Below are 5,493 nucleotides of genomic sequence, written 5' to 3' on the forward strand. Positions count from 1 at the left end.
TGTCTTGGAGATTTTTCAAATGTGTTGCCATGACCTTTAATGGGTTAGGTGAGAATTAGCATAATCAGTTTAGAAATGAGAAAACTGACATTAAAGGCCACATTTAAAACAAAAAATGGCCTCGAGTTATACACCTGAAATGTTGCACTCATGGTGAATGGGGAGGAAGAGACCGAGAGACGGTCTCATGCATGTATATAATTATGCTTTTCATTTACATAGTTTCTTTCATTCAAGCTTCTCAAGGCCTTTTATGAACATCAATTACAGGTATGTAAATGTCATTAGCTCTTTATATAGATGGATAAACTAAGGGGGAGATGTATTAAATAACTTTCCCATGGCTAAAAAAAGAAAAGTCAGTGGCAGAGTTAGCCATAGACCCAAGGAATAAGACTGGGGTTCTAATTTGAAGATCATCACCTTTGAAGATATACATACACCTTGGGTATACCTTCCACGTCAAGGCTGAAAAGTAGTGCCACATATTAGAGATATGGAAGATGGGTGATGACTTTTGGAAGATTTTTGGCCCTAGGTGCACTGATATTCTACAGGTCTTCAGGACTTTTACTCAGCAGAGGTTGATCTGACTTCAGTTTGGTTTAAGTTACCAGAGTTACCCACCCGATTAAAGTACAGTTCATAATATGGTCTGTGGCTAGCTCTTTCTTTGATAAACAAATGGGAAAAAAAGGAATTATCTCAAGGAACCGTGCTTTGTTTCAGGCCCAAACCCCAAAGTCTTTCTACTCTGTTCTCTCCTTGACTTGTTGCAGATGTATTGAAATAAATCTTTAGAAAGAACAAACCTTCATTTCCTCTCTCCACCTGATGCAGTCACAAATCCCAGGAAAGAAAAATAAATCACAATCTTAGCTCACAAAGTCTTGGATGATACCACATCTACTTCTGCAGTCCACCATTCAAATGAAAATCTGTCCATCTCCTCATAAACAGGAGTATCAGCCTAAAATATCAAACATACCAAGCCAAAACAAAGCAAAAACACATTCCTTTGAGCCAGAAGGGACTTCTAGAAGGCTAGCTAGTCAATTCTTCTGGACCTTTTCCAATAAAAAATGGGGGCCCTGTGTGGTCTAAAGTGGGACACAGACCTTATAAGCTCTAGCTCCCTGTTCTGAACCTGGCCCAAATCAGCAGTGACCAAAAGTCCCTGAATATATGAATATTGTTGGTGGCCTGTGTGAAATGAGTTGAGTGGATGTGTCTCATTCCGGTTCCCAGTGGAAAGAAATAGACACCACAAGAATGACTATGGCAATTGTCAGCCTTGTTGTCCGTCCCAGTAGAGAGACCAATAACTGAAGGGGTATGACGATGGAGTTATCCTGGCATTCATATGGGCTCTTCTAGCCAGGGCTGCCCGGGGGGGAGCAAGTGGGGCAATTTGCCCCAGGCCCCGGGCCCCATGAGAGTTTTTCGGGCCCCTGGAGCGGGGTCCTTCACTTGCTCCGGGGGCTCTGGAAAACTCTTGCAGGGCCCGGGCCCCCAGAGCTTCTTCCACTCTGGGTCTTCAGTGGCAATTTGGTGGCGGGGGGTCCTTCCACCCTGGGACCTGCCACCAAAGTGCCGTGTCTTCGGTGGCAATTCAGCAGCGGAGGGTCCTTCCACTCCGGGACCTGCCACTGAAGTGCCCTGAAGACCCGCGGCGGGGGGGGGTGTCCTTCCACCCCAGATTGGCCGCCCAAGTGCCGGGTCTTCGGTGGCAATTAGGCGGTGGGGGGCCCCTGCCACCAAAGACCCCAGGCCCCCTGAATCCTTTGGGCGGCCCTGCTTTTAGCATAGAGTGGTGGGCACACAGGCAAGGGAAGTTTGCATAGAATCATAGAAGTGTAGGGCTGGGAGGGACCTGGAGCAATTATCAAGTCCAGCCCCCCATCCTGAAGCAAGACCAAGGTGACCTAGACCATCCCAACAGATGTTTGTCCAGCCTGTTCCTAAAATACCTCCAATAATGGGGATTCCACAACCTCTCTTGGAAGCCTATTCCAGAGCTTAACTACCATTATAATATCTAACCTAAATCTTCCTTGCTGTAGATTAAGCCTATAACTTCTTGTTCTACCTTCAGTGGACATGGAGAAAAATTGATCACAGTCCTCTTTATAACATATTTCATCCATAACATATTTGAAGAGTTATCAGGCTCCTCCCCAGTCTCTCTCAAGACTAAAATATGCCCAGGTTTTTCCATCTTTCTTCATAGGTCACTGTTTCTCAAACTGGGGTTGCCGTTTGTGTAGGGAAAGCCCCTGGTGGGCCAGGCCAGTTTGTTTACCTGCCCCATCCACAGGTCCAGCCAATCGCAGCTCCCCCTAGCCGCAGTTCATTGCTCCAGGCCAATTGGAGCTGCTGGAAGTGGCGCAGGCCAAGGGACTTACTGGTCGCCACTTCCAGCAGCTCCCAATGGCCTGCAGCGGTGAACCATGGCCAGTGGGAGCCGCGATCGGCTGGACCTGAGGACGGGGCAGGTAAACCAACTGGCCCGGCCCACTAGGGGCTTTCCCTACACAAGTGGCGACCCCAGTTTGAGAAACAATGCCCTACGGGACTACCCAAAGAGAAATATAGACTTGTAAACTGCATTTATTTCAAAGACATGTTGGGTCCAGCCTCTTGTGCCAGATCTTCACTCTTGAGGGATGAGCTGAATGTTTTGTTACAAGTGACAATGACACGTGCTAAGCAATTATGACAGTTACGATTGAGGAAAGTGTAACTAGATGCTCTGAAAACGGGAAGAAATTAACTCCAACCGCAGACCATCAGTCAAACTATTATTTAATAATACTTCCCAAATGTGCAAAGTACTTAGTTTTAGAATAACAGGAAAGAAGAATAACTTTACACTGAGTGTTATGATATTGCTCATGAAGCACGCATGAGAAACATGAATGACAGGGGTCATGCTAACGGTAGTACTAAGTAATCACCCCTCTTTTCTCAGTTTGCTGCCTTGGAAGGTTTTGGAGGGGGAGGGCAAGTGTACTCTCCCCTACCTGGAGGCTGACAATGAATCCTATTGGTATTAATTCTGCCTAAATACATGGGTCCTAGCTTTTTGCTATGAAATGCTATTATTCATGAACTTTAACTCCAGTATTGGATGGAAGGCAGCTAACGGTAAGTAGCAGGCCTGAGGTCCAACAGGAGAGTAACAGAAGAGTTGCTGCAATTTCCAGCATGCCAAGGAAACCACTAAGAAATTGCTGTTTTCCTTCTCCTACAGGAGCAGGCAAGCTTGTTGACTCACTAGTAGCTAGAGAAGGCCTGGCTAGAAAGAGATCATTGTGATCCCTTTCTGTTTCTTTCTTTGCTACAAAAGGGTCCATTCATCTGGGCTAATTTTGAAGGGAGGGCAAGGGATATCACTAGCATGAACTGGATCTGAGCACTTCAACCACAATTTGGAAGGCCAGGCTTCAAGGCCTGTTCAACCTGTGGAAATATTTTTCTTTTGAGCGGAATCGTTCATTTGATGCTGAACAGGGGTATCTTTTCCGACAGTCGCCTGCTCAAAAATAGTCAAAGAGGCAGAAGAGCATCCTTGCAGCAAAAGCAATGGATTAATTAATAGGAATGAAACCAATATTATCCTCCGGATACATGGGCATTTTCATTGTGCTAGTCCAAAAAACATAAATAAATCCCACAATCCCCCTTCTGTCCAAAAATGCTGAAACTTTATTTCAAAGTCGGCATGAAAACGGATTTTTGAAATGCAGACGTGATTCCTGATACACTTAACCATTAGTCTTCATGGAGCACAACTGGAGCTGTCTGTGTGTGGGAAGATCTACAATGTAATTGCTTTCAGCAGAATATCACCACACTGTGCAATTAAAATATAAGAGGCTGCCAGTTTCAAATTTTTTAATTGATTTCATCTGCATCTAGGGGATTAAGTCCCTTTGAGCTGCTTACTGATACTTCTATTTTCGGTGCGCAAAATGGTTCCCAATTCCAGGCAAGAGGGAGAAGAAAAAAAGATCTGAGTTTTGCAACTGCCTATACTTCTAACAGCATCCAAGAATGCATCTGGAGGTTAGCGCAAAGGCTTTGGGCAAACTGAACGTACGTGTTGCTTAGCTGGTGAAGTCCTTTGTGAAAGCAGCTCACAACTGCTGTTTCAGAGAGGGAGCTGAGGGCTGAAAGAAAGGAAGGAAAAATGGGAAAAAAAAATAAAAAGTGGGGAGAGGGAAAGACCCACAGAAAAATTTGACACCTCCTAAATCAGAGTGACAATTTCAGCACAGTGTTTACACACGGTGGTAAAACTAAATTGTCTGAGACTGATTGTGCCCACATGTCACTTGTTATCCAGCCTGGATTTCCTTGAATATCAGAAACTTAATACAAGGAAACACATGACAATTAAAATCAATATAATCATCAAAAGGACAGAATCAGCAACAAGACTTTTTTTAAAAAAAAGTTTTAATAAGTGAAAACAGTGGTAGAGAAGGGAAGTGTTGGTTGGTTGCTTGGTAGACATTCCTCCACCCCACCCACACAAAGAAGGCAGAAAGAGAATAAGTTTCAAGGCAGGAGCTGAATAGGAATCACAGTGGGGAATCTGAATAAGGACAAGTACAAAATCGCTTAGTATATCCTCAGTCATTTACAAAAGACTATGAAGACTTTATACTTGTATAACACCCTCCATCCAGTTCACATTGATTTGTAGTAGAGAGAGAATCTGGTCCAGAGGGTAGCATGCTGGACTGGCACTTAGGAGACCTGCCTCTAGTCCCTGTCAGTGACCTTAGGGTGGTCACTTCTCATCTCTCTCTTGTCTAGTTAATAAGCTTTTGAGGGAAGGAACTATTTTTCACTATGTGTTTGTACAATGCTGAACTCAATAGTCCTGGGATCTCAGCTGAGCCCTGTAAGTGAACATAACAAATTGTATTTGTAGCTAAATATCATACCTATTTTACAGAGAGAGAAACTGAGGCACACAGAGAAGTGTTATGGCTGAGACTAAAAACAAGATCTCCTGCTCCCTCAGGCCCCTGGGGATGTACCCACAGAACTATATTTCCTTCCCATTCTTTCAGAAAGTTCTGGATGGTTCTTAAAACATATGAAAAGTTCAAAGAACTTGTAAAGATGCTAATGTGCTGAGTCAATCACATAAACCAGCACAGAGCCTGTGATAAGGTGTGGCCCAGATCCTCAAAGGTATGTCAGTGCCTACCTTCCATTGATGTCAGTGGGAATTAGGTACTTAAATACCTCTGAGATCTGAGCCTCTGCTCCTGATCATTAGAGGCACTGGCAACCTGCAACTCCATTTGATTTCAATAACTGCTGTAGAGATTCAGTGCTGCTCAAGATCAAGCCTTCTGTGAAGAACAAAATGACACTTATCTGAAATGAAGGGTTGGTCTCATTCCTTTGGGACTAGGTCTCCACCACAGCTGTGTGGGATGGATTGCTCCCTGCAGTGGCACCAAACCAAATCTC

This window comes from Chelonoidis abingdonii, chromosome 19 (assembly GCF_003597395.2).
Source record: "Chelonoidis abingdonii isolate Lonesome George chromosome 19, CheloAbing_2.0, whole genome shotgun sequence".
Taxonomy (NCBI): domain Eukaryota; kingdom Metazoa; phylum Chordata; order Testudines; family Testudinidae; genus Chelonoidis; species Chelonoidis abingdonii.